The 14,531-nt window shown below is 42.2% G+C and overlaps 1 pseudogene; it reads left to right on the forward strand.

The window, feature by feature from the left end:
- The first annotated feature begins 12,204 nt into the window (after positions 1–12,204).
- On the forward strand, positions 12,205–13,829 carry LOC101116805 (suppressor of cytokine signaling 6-like; annotated as a pseudogene).
- The last annotated feature ends 702 nt before the right edge of the window (positions 13,830–14,531 follow it).

Below are 14,531 nucleotides of genomic sequence, written 5' to 3' on the forward strand. Positions count from 1 at the left end.
CAGATCACAACACACTGCAGAAAATTTTTCAAGAGATGGGAATACCAGAACACCATACCTGCTTCCTGAGAAATCTGTAAGAAGATCAAGAAGCAAGACTTAGAATTGGACATGGGATAAAAGACTGGTTCCAAATTGGGAAAGGAGTATATCAAGACTGTATACTGTCACCCTGTTTATTTAACTTATATGCATAATACATCATGAAGAATGCCAGGCTAGATGAAACACAAGCTGGAATCAAGATTGCCAAGAGACATATCAACGACCTCAGATACGCAGATGATACCATCTTTATGGTAGAAAGTGAAGAGGAATTAAAGAGTCTCTTGATGAAAGTGAAAGAGGAGAGTGGAAAAAGTTGGCTTAAATCTCAAACATTCAAAAAATTAAGATTATGGCATCTAGTCACATCACTTCATGGCAAAGAGATAGGGAAACAAAGGAAAAAGTGACAGACTTTATTTTGGGGGACTCCAAAATGACTGCAGATGGTGAATGCAGCCATGAAATTAAAAGACACTTGCTCCTTGGATGAGAAGCTATGACCAATCTGGACCATCTATTAAGAAACAGAGACATTCCTTTTCCAACAAAGGTCTGTCTAGCCAAGGCTATGGTTTTTCCAGTAGTCATGTAAGGATGTGAGAGTTGGACTATAAAAAAAACTCAGCACCGAAGAACGGTGCTTTTGAACTGGGGTCTTTGGGAAGACTCCTAAGAGTCCTTTGGACTGCAAGGAGATCACACCAGTTAATCCAAAGGAAATCAGTCCTGAATATTCATTGGAAGGACTGATGCTGAAGCTGAAGCTCCAAGACTTTGCCCACCTGATGAGAATTGACTAATTGGAAAAGACCCTGGTTCTGGGAGAGATTGAAGGCAGGAGAAGGGGACAACAGAGGATGAGATGGTTGGATGACATCACCGACTCAATGGACATGAGTTTGAGCAGGCTCTGGGAGGTGGTGATGGACAGGGAAGCCTAGCTTGCTGCATTCCATGAGGTCTCAGAGTGTTGGACACGAATGAGCAACTGAACTGAATGAAATCACCCAGATTTTCAAGATGAGAGGTCTGGAGTCCAGATAAAGAGAAACAGTGATTATCCAGGTCAAACAGCTGCCTACATGAATGGCTGTTGCTGCTGCTAAGTCACTTCAGTTGTGTCCAACTCTGCGACACCAGAGACAGCAGCCCACCAGGCTCCCCAGTCCCTGGGATTTTCCAGGCAAGAGTACTGGAGTGAGTTACAATTGTCTTCTCCCTACATGAATGGGCAAGCATTTAATTGTGGTTCTCTCATCAATGTAAGGACTTCCCTAGTGGCTCAGAGAGTAAAGCGTCTGTCTACAATGCGGGAGACCTGGGTTCAATCCCTGGGTTGGGAAGATCTGCTGCAGAAGGAAATGGCAATCCACTCCAGTACTATTGCCTGGAAAATCCCATGGAGAGAGGAGCCTGGTAGGCTACAGTCCATGGGGTCGCAAAGAGTCGAACATGACTGAGCAACTTCACTTCACTCATCAATGTAATGTTTCCTCTGAGAATCACGAGCTATTTAACAGCTGTTTATGTTGCATGGAATTAGTGTATTTCTGAAAAAGTTTCTTTCTATGAAGAAAATATTAATTTGGGAAAAAAAGCATAACTTTCCTACCTAACAGATTTTTACATGCATGAATTTGTTAGTGAAACAAATAAAAACTGTTTCTATGCAGAGAGAAGTTAAATTTGAGAAGAGTTTATTTTGGAAATGCTTTAAATTTGCAGAACAAATTATCTATGAATGTGTTCATTTAAATTCCTGTAGAACTTTAAGGAAATCCCACCTTCTTTATTTGTGTCAATTTGTGAGAAGCAGGCAATAGCTTGTAAACATAAATCCTCAATAATTTTGCATAACAAAGAACTTTGCTGTTTTCTGAACACAGCAACCATTACAGTACAAAGCATATACAGAAACAATTTATTTCACAAAAGAAAAATAGAAGGAAAAAAAAAAAAGACCCTTGGGCTTACTAAAGCACAACTTCTTCACTCTTTGCCTTGTGATCTGTCAGCAGACATAAACCCATAAGCAAAATAGACAGAGATGCTCTCCTTCCCCTTCCCCTTGTCCTTTTTTGTCCTATTTTCCCCTAATGGAGGGGGTCTGAAGGACTGTGCAGTAATGTTATCACTGTTTTAATTTATGGCTGTAGAGCTAGGGCTTAACACACAAGAGGCAACCCATCACAAGAGCTACACAAAACAGCCTCTGCTGCTGCTATCATTGCTGTTCACAACTGAGAATTTGGAAATTGATTTGGATGTCAAAATAACTGAAGTAAATATCATTAACTTTGAATCATAGTAGCCTAAACCAACATCATATAAGCATATATATATATATATATATATATGTATATATATATATATGAACATCATATAAGAACATCAGTTCAGTTCAGTTCAGTCACTCAGTCATGTCCAACTCTTTGAGATCCCATGAATTACAGCAGGCCAGGTCTCCCTGTCCATCACCAACTCCCAGGGTTCACTCAAACTCACGTCCATTGAGTCGGTGAGATACATACATACATACATACATACATACATATATATATATATATATATATATATATATATATATATATGAGAACATTATTCCTAATAAGCCCCTCTCAATCACATCTGGTTTATGCTAATCATAGGTGACTCCAGATGGGTTTATAGATAGCTTCAGGATGAGCATTGTAATAGGAATCAACCATTTAACTAGAGGATTGGAACTTTCAGCTCCACCACCTAGACCTTCAGAGAGTGAAGGGGAGGCAAAAACTGAGTTCAATTGCCAATGGCCAATTATTAAATTGTTGTAAAGAGCAATATTGCATAGGAACCTCCAATGTTAGGTCCAATAATCAAGGGAAATCAGAAGTGGTCAAACAGGAGATGGCAAGAATGAACATTGACATTTTAGGAATCAGAAAACTAAAGTGAACTGGAATGGGTGAATTTAACTCAGATGACCATTATATCTACTACTGTGGGCAAGAATCCCATAGGCGAAATGGAGTAGCCATCATAGTCAACAAGAGATTCTGAAATGTGGTCTGTTAAGTCTACTAAGTTGCTTCAGTCATGTCCAACTCTGTGCGACCCCATAGACGGCAGCCCACCAGGCTTCTCCATCTCTGGGAGTCTCCAAGGAAGAACAATGGAGTGGATTACCATTTCCTTCTCTAATGCATGAAAGCAAAAAATGAAAGTGAAGTCACTCAGTCGTGTCCAACTCTTAGCAACTCCATGGACTGCAGCTGACCAGGCTCCTCCATCCATGAGATTTTCCAGTCAAGAGTATTGGAGTGGGGTGCCATTGCCTTCTCCAAGAAATGTGGTACATGGATGCAATCTCAAAAATGACAGAATGATCTTTGTTCATTTCCAGTGCAAACCATTCAATATCATAGCAATCCAAGTTGTTGCCCCTGACCAGTAATGCGAAGAAGCTGAAGTTTAATTGTTCTGTGAAGACCTACCAGATATTCTAGAACTAACACCCCAAAAAGATGTTCTTTTCACTATAAGGGACTGGAATGCAAAAAAAGTAAGTCAAGAGATACCTGGAGTAATAAGCAAATTTGGCCTTGGAGTACATAATAAGAAGGTCAAAGGCTAACAGAGTTTTAGCAAGAGAATGCACTGGTCATAGCAAACACCCTCTTCCATCAACACAAGAGAAGACTACACATAGACATCAGCAGATAGTCAATACCAAAATCAGATGGATTATATTCATTTCAGCCAAAGATGTAGAGGCTATATACAGTCAGCAAAAACTAGACCAGGAGCAGATGGTGGTTCAGATCATGACAATCTTATTGCCAAATTCAAACTTAACTGAAGAAAGTAGGGAAAACTACTAGACCATTTAGGTATCACCTAAATCTAAATCAAATCCCTTATGATTATACAGTGGAAGTGTATGATCATAAAATCTAATTCAAGGGATTAGATTTGATAGACAGAGTGCCTGAAGAGCTATGGACCGAGGTTCATGACATTGTACAGGAGGCAGTGATCAAGACCATCTCTGAGAAAAACAAATGAAAAAAAAATGGTTTTCTGAGGAGGCATTACAAATAGCCGAGAAAAGAAGATGCAACAGGCAAAAGAAAAAAGGAAAGATATACCCATTTGAATGCAGAGTTCCAAAGAATAGCAAGGAGAGATAAGAAAGCCTTCTTAAGTGAACAATGCAAAGAAATTGAGGGAAACAATAGACTGGGAAAGACTAGAGATCTCTTTAAGAATATTAGAGATACCAAGGGAATATTTCATGTAAAGATGGGCATAGTAAAGGATAGAAATGGTATGGACCTAACAGAAGCAGAAGATACTAAGAAGAGGTGGCAGCAATACACAGAAGAACTGTACAAAAAAGATCTTCATGACACCGATAACTGTCAGGGAATATTTAACAGTAGGATTCCTGGGTGCTCTTTCTTATGTCTCTTGAGACCTCTGTTCCTTATCAGTTCTTGATAAGAGCAAGTGGAGTGGCAAGCCAATCCCAGGACTGAGGTCAAAGATGGCATTCTTGCATAGGATTTCCTTCATTAGCTTTTCCATATGGTGAAAGGGATTATTTATGACCCTCTTTTGATATAGATTACCTTTTGGCCTTATGGCCTCTGTTCCTCCTTGTTTCCTTGGTAACTTATAAAGTCTGGTCTTTTGATCCCCTGGAGAAGGAAATGGCAACTCACTCCAGTATTCTTGCCTGGAGAATCCCATGGACGGAGGGTCCATGGGGTCGCAAAGTGTCCGACACAACTGAGCGATTTCACTTCACTTCACCTTGATCTTTATCTGAAGAAGCTACCTTGTAATACGGTGTATATTACTCACACAGAATTCAATAAAGCACCCTTGTTCCACCAGAGACTTCTGTCCCTGTGTCCTTCTTTCTTTCTCTCTCTCTCTTTCTGGCTGATTCCATGGAGCACGGAGGCCTACCAAGCTCATTTTCCTGCTTGGGCTTCCAAGACTACTTGAGAGGGCACCCTGCACCTACGTGAGTAATACAAGTTCTGTCCAAGGGCTTTATTGGTTTTCTGAGTAACCCAGGGAGTATTAGCCTCTTTCTTTCTTTCACTTTCTTATTGTCGACTCAGGACCACCAGATTCCGGTCCATTAAAGGACCCCAACAGGTAACCACAGTGGAGTGATCACTCACCTAGAGCCAGACATCCTGGAATGTGATGTCAAGTGGGCGTTAGGAAGTATCACTATGAATAAAGCCAGTGGAGGTGACGGAATTCCAGTTGAGCTATTTCAAATCCTAAAAGATGATGCTGTGAAGGTCCTGCACTGAATATGCCAGCAAATTTGGAAAACTCAGCAGTGGAAACAGGACTGGAAAAGGTCAGTTTTCATTCCAATCCCAAAGAAAGGCAAAGCCAAAGAATGTTCAAACTACCACACAATTGTACTCATCTCACATGCTAGCAAGGTAATGCTCAAAATTCTCCAAGCCAGGCTTCAACAGTAAATGAACTGTGAACTTCTAATATTAACGGTGGATTTAGAAAAGGCAGGGGAACCAGAGATAACTTCCAAAATCCATTGGATCATTGAAAACGCAAAAGAATTCCAGAAAAACATCTACTTTTGCTTCATTGACTCCACCAAAGCCTTTGACTGTGTTTGACTCCACCAAAGCCTTTGTGTGGATAAACTACAAACTGTGAAAAATACTTCAAGAGATGCGAATACCAGACCACCTGATCTGTCTCCTGAGAAACCTGTATACAGATCAAGAAGCAAGAGTTAGAAATGGACATGGAGCAACAGACTAGTTCCAAATTGGGAAAGGAGTATGTCAAGACTGTATACCGTCACCCTGTTTATTTAACTTATATATGGAGTACATCATGAGAAATGCCAGGCTGGATGAAGCACAAGTTGGAATCAAGATTTCTGGGAGAAATGACCTCAGATATGCAGATGGCACCAGCCTTATGGCAGAAATCAAAGAAGAAATAAAGAACCTCTTGATTAAAATGAAAGAAGAGAGAGTAAAAATCGTTTATAACTCAACATTCAGAAAACAAAGATCATGGCATCCGGTCCCATCACTTCATTGCAAATAGATGGGGAAATGATGGAAATAGTGAGAGACTTTATTTTGGGGGGCTCCAAAATCACTGCAGATGGTGACTGCAACCATGAAATTGAGACACTAGCTCCTTGGAAGAAAAAACTATGACAAACCTAGACAGTATATTAAAAAGCAGAGACATTATTTTGCCAACAAAGGTCCATCTAGTCAAAGCTATGTTTTTTCCAATAGTCATGTGTGGATGTGAGAGTTGGACAATAAAGAAAGCTGAGTTCCAAAGAATTGATGCTTTGGAACTATGGTGTTGGAGAAGACTGAGAGTCCCTTGGACTGTGAGATCAAACCAGTCAATCCTAAAGGAAATCAGTCCTGAATATTCATTGCAAAGACTGATGCTGAAGCTGAAACTCCAACTTTGGCTACCTGATACAAAGAACTGACTCATTTGAAAAGACCCTGATGCGAGAAAAATTGAAGGTGGGAGGAGAAGGGGATGACAGAGGGTGAGATGGTTAGATGGCATCACTGACTCAATGGACATGAGTTCGAGTAAACTCTGAGAGTTGGTGATAGACAGGGAGGCCTGGTGTGCTGCAGTCCATGGGGTCTCAAAGAATTGGACACAATGAGAGACTGAACTGAACTGAATCATTAAATTAATTATACCAGTGTAGTCATGCCTACATAAAATTGCCTACTTAAAAATTCTTAAACATCAAGGTTTGGATAGTCTCTGAACTAATGAACCAAGGCCAGATGAGTGAACACAATAAAGTGCTGGGAGGGTGGTGTGCCTCGAGAGAGAGCATGGAAGTTCTGCTCCTTGCACTTTCCCACTGTACTCACTCATGCATCTCTTCCATCTGGCTGTTTATGAGTTGTATCCTTTATAACATACTACTGAGTAAAGTGATTCCCAGATTTTCTGTGAGCTGTTCTAGCAAAGTACTGAACCTGAGGAGGGGGTTGTGAGAACATTCTGACTTTACAGTCAAAAATACAGGTAGCTGGTAATTATGATCAGTGTCTGGAGTGGGTATAGTTTTGTGAGACTAAGCTCTTAGCCTCTGGGGTCTCCAATAACTGAGTAGTTAGGGTCACATATGAATTAAAGTGTAGGACACTAGTTGGTATATGAAGAGGTAGATTATTAGATGGTATAAGGCAAACCCACACAATTGGTGACATAAGTGTTTAAAGGGAAAACTTTTTAGAGTCATGTGAAAGTGAATGTTCAAGTCACTCAGTCATGTCCAACAATTTGTGACCCCATGGATTATACAGTCCATGGAATTCTCTAGGCCAGAATACTGAAGTGGGTAGCTGTTCCCTTTTCCAGGGGATCTTTCCAATCCAGGGATGAACCTAGGTTTCCCACAATGCAGACAGATTCATTGCCAGCTAGGCACCCAGGGAAACCCAAAATTTAAGTAAAAATATTCTCAACCAGAAAGGGACTGTTTTGAAACATTTTGTAAATCCTCATGTCTTGACTTTTCATGAAGAAAAAAGGAGTAAGGTTCTTATGAAATTTAAATTAGAAGAGTCAATGAAAACATTTTTAAATAAAAAATTAAATGAATTTTGGTCTATGTAACTTCCTGGAGACATTTATTATTTCATTTTATAGACTTAATTTATTTATATCTCTTTATCTCTGTCTGTCTGTCTCTTTCTTTCTGTCTCCTACATTTAATGAGGAATGGAAATGTGTTAGTCACACTTCTGGAAAGAGAGTCTACAGTAATAAGTCTAGGTCCTTTCAAGAGATTATAGGCTGAAAGACTGGTATGGAAACAAATACCTGCAATAGAATATAATTTAAAATAAAATAGATATTATCTCTCCTCCTCTGAGAGAGCACAGACAGAAAGCCATTGAGAAAGCAGGTGATAATTTAGATATTTATTTCACTTTCAAAAATGCATATCAGTGCAGTTCAGTCACTCAGTCCTGTCCGACTCATTGTGACTTCATAGACTGCAGCACAGCAGGCTTTCTTGTCCATCACCAACTCCCAAAACATACTCAAACTCATGTCCATCGAGTCGAAGATGCAATCCAGCCATCTCATCCTTTGTTGTCCCCTTCTCCTCCTGCCTTCAATCTTTCCCAGCATCAGAGTCTTTTCTTTTTTTTTTATTTCAATTTGTATAATATTTTATTTTTATTTTTATTTTTTTTAATTTTTTAAATTTTAAAATCTTTAATTCTTACATGCATTCCCAAACATGAACCCCCTCCCACCTCCCTCCCCATAACATCTTTCTGGGTCATCCCCATGCACCAGCCCCAAGCATGCTGCATCCTGCGTCAGACATAGACTGGCGATTCAATTCACATGATAGTATACATGTTAGAATGTCATTCTCCCAAATCATCCCACCCTCTCCCTCTCCCTCTGAGTCCAAAAGTCCGTTATACACATCTGTGTCTCTTTCCCTGTCTTGCATACAGGGTCGTCATTGCCATCTTCCTAAATTCCATATATATGTGTTAGTATACTGTATTGGTGTTTTTCTTTCTGGCTTACTTCACTCTGTATAATCGGCTCCAGTTTCATCCATCTCATCAGAACTGATTCAAATGAATTCTTTCTAACGGCTGAGTAATACTCCATTGTGTATATGTACCACAGCTTTCTTATCCATTCATCTGCTGATGGACATCTAGGTTGTTTCCATGTCCTGGCTATTATAAACAGTGCTGCGATGAACATTGGGGTACATGTGTCTCTTTCAATTCTGGTTTCCTCGGTGTGTATGCCCAGAAGTGGGATTGCTGGGTCATAAGGTAGTTCTATTTGCAATTTTTTAAGGAATCTCCACACTGTTCTCCATAGTGGCTGTACTAGTTTGCATTCCCACCAACAGTGTAGGAGGGTTCCCTTTTCTCCACCCAAAACAATAAAGTAAATGGCAACGGGATCATACTTATCAATAATTACCTTAAACGTAAATGGGTTGAACGCCCCAACCAAAAGACAAAGACTGGCCGAATGGATACAAAAACAAGACCCCTCTATATGCTGCTTACAAGAGACCCACCTCAAAACAAGGGACACATACAGACTGAAAGTGAAGGGCTGGAAAAAGATATACCACGCGAATAGAGACCAAAAGAAAGCAGGAGTGGCCATACTCATATCCGATAAAATAGACTTTAAAACAAAGGCTGTGAAAAGAGACAAAGAAGGCCACTACATAATGATCAAAGGAACAATCCAAGAAGAAGATATAACAATTATAAATATATATGCACCCAATATAGGAGCACCACAATATGTAAGACAAATGCTAACAAGTATGAAAGGGGAAATCAACAATAACACAATAATAGTGGGAGACTTTAATACCCCACTCACACCTATGGACAGATCAACTAAACAGAAAATTAACAAAGAAACGCAAACTTTAAATGATACATTAGATCAGTTAGACCTAATTGATATCTATAGGACATTTCACCCCAAAACAACGAATTTCACCTTTTTTCAAGTGCTCATGGAACCTTCTCCAGGATAGATCACATCCTGGGCCATAAATCTAAACTTGATAAATTCAAAAAATCAAAATCATTCCAAGCATCTTTTCTGACCATAATGCATTAAGATTAGATCTCAATTACAGGAGAACAACTATTAAAAATTCCAACATATGGAGGTTGAACAACACACTTCTGAATAACCAACAAATCACAGAAGAAATCAAAAAAGAAATCAAAATATGCATAGAAACTAATGAAAATGAAAACACAACAACCCAAAACCTGTGGGACACTATAAAAGCAGTGCTATGAGGAAAGTTCATAGCAATACAGGCATACCTCAAGAAACAAGAAAAAAGTCAAATAAATAACCTAACTCTACAACTAAAGCAACTAGAAAAGGAAGAGTTGGAGAACCCCAGAGTTAGTAGAAGGAAAGAAATCTTAAAAATTAGGGCAGAAATAAATGCAAAAGAGTCTTTTCAAATATGTCAGTTCTTCACATTAAGTGGCCAAAGTGCTGGAGCTTCAGCTTCAGCATCAGTCCTTCCAATGAATATTCAAGAGTGATTTCCTTTAAGATTGACTAGCTTGTTCTTGCAATCCAAGGGACTCTCAAGAGTCTTCTCCAGCACCACAGTTCAAAAGCATCAATTCCTTGGCACTCAGCTTTATTTACAGTCCAACTCTCACATCCATACATGACTGCTGGAAAAACCATAGCTTTGACTAGAGGGACATTTGTTGGAAAAGAAATGTCTCTGCTTTTTAATATGCCGTCCAGGTTGATCATAACTTTTCTTCCCAGGAGCAAACATCTTTTAATTTTATGGCTGCAGTCACCATCTGCAGTGATCTTGGAGCTCCCCAAAATAAATTCTGTCACTGCTTCCATCGTTTCCCCATCTATTTGCAATGAAGTGATGGGACCAGATGCCATGATCTTAGCTTTCTGAATGTTGAGTTATAAGCCAAATTTTTCACCCTGCTCTTTCACTTTCGTCAAGAGGTTCTTTAGTTATTCACTTTCTGCCATAAGGGTGGTGTCATCCACATATCTGAGGTTATTTATTTACAATTTGGAAACAGTTTGTTGTTACATGTCCAGTTCTAATTCTTGCTTCTTGATCTGCATACAGATTTATCAGGTGACAGGTACGGTGTTCTAGTATTCCCATCTCTTGAAGTATTTTCCAGAGTTTGTTGTGATCCACACAGTCAAAGGCTTTGGTGGAGTCAATAAAGCAGAAGTAGATATTTTTCTGAACTCTCTTGCTCTTTCAGTGATCCAAAAGACTTTGGCAATTTGATCTCTGGTTCCTTTGCCTTTTCTAAATCCAGCTTGAACATCTAGAATTTCATGGTTCACTATTGTTGAAGCCTGGCTTGGAGAATTTTGAGGATTACTTTGCTAGCATGTGCTGCTGCTGCTGCTGCTAAGTCACTTCAGTCTTGCCCTACTCTGTGTGACCCCATAGATGGCAGCCCATCAGGCTCCCCCATCCCTGGGATTCTCCAGGCAAGAACACTGGACTAGGCTGCCATTTCCTTCTCCAATGCTGAGATGAGTGCAATTGTGGGATAATTTGAACATTCTTGTGCATTGCCCTTCTTTGGAATTGGAGTGAAAACTGACACTTTCCAGCTCTGTGGCCACTGCTGAGTTTTCCAAATCTTCTGGACTATTGAGTGCAGCACTTTCACAGCATCATCTTTTAGGATTTGAATTAACTCAGCAGATGCCCGCCTGTGCCACTGGCTGAGTAGTGGGTGCAGGGCATCCTGCTCAGTTCCTTGGCTGTGGTTCTTCTCAGGCAGGCAGCCATGGTGCCCTTCCTGGAGGAAGAGGAGGAGAAGAAGGAGGAAGGCGGTGGGAGGAGCAGATGAGGAGAGGAGGACAGAGCATGGCAGTCATGTCGGTGCTGGGCAAGGAAGCAGAGAGGCTGCAGCTGGAACATCACATTTGGAGGCTATGTTTGGGGATCGGTGGCTATTCCATTGTCCTTGGGAGCCAAATATTGAGTAGTAGAGAACAAGGAACAAAGAAGAGATCACATCTCTGAAGGCCTGGGAGCCGAAGCCGTCTGAGCATCAGTAAACCACTGCAGTAGTCACCATGCTGTCCTGAAATCTTTCACCAGATTAATTCCACATTTTTACCAGAATGACTTATGCAGCAGAAGTCTCCCATAGTTTAGATTAAGCAGATCATCTTGCAGAATCAGGGGAGTAGGCGAGTGCTGTTATCTCTGCCTCAACTTCCCCACTCATACAGAGTGGGTATTACTGTTGTTCCTCCCACCTTTAGCCACAAGCACCTGTGTAGCTTTATCTGGGTGGCATTTTTAAGGACATCACTTTTATGAACACGTTGAAACCTCGCCACTAACTTGGGTGATGGACACCGATACCTCTAAGATCACACAACTGAAGAAGATGGAGCTGGGATTCAGGTGAGCCAGAGCAGTCTGGCTCCAGACAGTGACTTCCAAAGAGGAAATGAAGCTGGAAGAACCCATGGATGCAGCCTTCCCTGCAGCCTACCCAGGTGTTCGATGATAATATCCCAGAGAGAAATTGAGCCCCTCAGATCAGGTAACTAGTCAGAATGAAGAAAATCAGTCTTAAGATCTTCCGGAAATCTTTCAGCTTGAGTAAGAGCAAAGAAGATTCAGAATTCATGGTTGTACAACAGCCAGAACTAGCCAGCAACTTTAGGAAAGAGGAGTCCTTGTTTGGGAGCTGCTACCGGAAGGAGATGGCTGGCTGTGATCTCCAGTGAAGATGAAATGGGCAAGAATCGACCCAAGAGCGAGAGCCTCATGGGCACACTGAAAAGACTGCTGAGCGCCAAGCAGAGGCCAAGGGCAAGGGTGGCATGGCGCTGGGGAGCTCAGTGGACAAGGATAGGTTCTCGTTGTTGTCGGCGCCCCTGGTGTTCAAGGATGTGCAGTCGCTGAAGCCCATGCACTCCATATTGCTGTGCAGCCATCACTACAGCCCCATGCCCTGGCGGTTGCGCCCCACTTCCACGGAGGAAATGTGCATCCGGATGGAGTTGCAGGTCAAGGTGCCGGTGCACTTGCCTGGCCTGGGTTGGCTCTCAACGGCCTGCACAAGGAATTCAGTGACCTCCGCCAGGCCGACCCTGTGTGTCCGGAGCTTCTGGACCCACTTGGGAGCTCTGTGTCCCATTCCGGGGACCTGTGCCTCTGCCTAGGTAAACACGTGCCAGTCATCCTTGGACTGGTGGCTCGGGACCACATCCAGTACACTGTGCCTTTGGATGGCTCCTCCCCATTGGAGGTCTCTGCCGCCCCACCCCCGGCGGCCAGGGACCCCTTCCCCTACTACCAGCATGAGGACTACAAGCATCCGGCCCACCGGGACCTTGTCATGGCCCCCAAGCTCTTCATCCACTAGCCGGTGGGCAGCTTGCTGATGGGCACCACGGGGGTCTTGCTGCAGACCTTGAGGGGGGCCCAAACTGCCCCCACTCGCCCCCCCCCCCCGCCCCCAACCCAGCCCAGAGAAACACACACACACACACACACACACCCCACTACTACCTCCCCTGCAGACTGATCTGAGACAAAGGAACTTTACCAAGCTGACCTTCCCGGATGCCCACGTGGCTGAGAGCATGTGCAGCCACTTGAATTTCGATCCCAGCTCGGCCCCCAGGGTGGCCAGGGTATATGACTGGATGAAAAGCAGTAGCCCCATGGTGATGACCAGCCTGACGGAGGAGCTCAAGAAGCTGGCCAAGCAGGGCTGGTACTGGAGACCAATCACAAGCTGGGAGGTGGTGGGCAAGCTGGTCAACACACCTGATGGCTCCTTCCTGGTGAGGGAGAGCTCCGACGACCACCACGTGCTCAGCATGAGCTTCCGCACCCACCGCAGGACCCTCCACACCATAATGGAACACTCCAACGGCAGGTTTAGCTTCTGTGAACAGCTCGGACATAGAGGGACACACGTCCATCGTGGACCTGATTGAGCACTCCATTAGGGACTGGGAGAACAGGGCCTTCTGATAGGCTCCCGCCTGCCAGGCTGCGCCGCCTACCCAGTGCTCGGCTCAGCAACCTGGTGTCACGCTTCCTGCAGGTGCGCTCACTGCAGTACTGGTGCCGATTCGTCATCGGCCAGTACACCTGGATAGACCTGATCCTGACACTGCCTCTGTCCAACAAAATGAAGGATTACTTACAGGAGAAGCACTACTGAGAGAGAACCGCAACCTAGCATCTTGCACTTTGGGAGTAAGAAAGAGAGACTGAGATACAGTTTACAGACTTCATTGCTATCAGAATCTTTTGCTGCCATACTATTATTTTAGTTTTATGTGGAAAGAGTATCCAGTTCTTTTAGGGGTGGGGAACAGTCCGCGAGGTGTCTTGGGTTTATTTTGGTTCTTTAAAAAGGGAAGTCTTGAGGTTTGAGGAAGTGTGAAGTGTTTTTCATAAATGTGCAGAATAATCACAATATGAATGATCAGATTCTCCTTACTCACCCACCCCCAGTCCTTTGCTGTTATCCACTGTGATTTTATGCATTAAAAGCATATTTCATGTGTATCCAATCCTAAGTAAAGTTGAATGAAACTTATGGAATGAACCTGTTTTGTCTCTCTTTCAATGGACCATCTTCAAAGATAGTGTTGAGTCAGCATAGCCATGTGATTAATCACAGAGTTTACACCTACACCAAAAATGATTTTTAATTTCATGCTCTACAAAAATTTATTTAAAATTGTGAACTGAAATAACCTGGGGTAATGGAATGCAGGTCTGCTACATATCTTTCTGCCACACTCATTTCTAAATTATGTTTGAGGTTTTGCGGTCTTTTGGTTCTGAGATGTTTGATTTTTCTGTTGATCATTTTCATCTTGTGGTTCTTCTGTTTTAATAAGTTGTCTTTCACTAA

The sequence above is a fragment of the Ovis aries genome, chromosome 2 (genome assembly GCF_016772045.2).
Source record: "Ovis aries strain OAR_USU_Benz2616 breed Rambouillet chromosome 2, ARS-UI_Ramb_v3.0, whole genome shotgun sequence".
NCBI classification, from domain to species: Eukaryota; Metazoa; Chordata; class Mammalia; order Artiodactyla; family Bovidae; genus Ovis; species Ovis aries.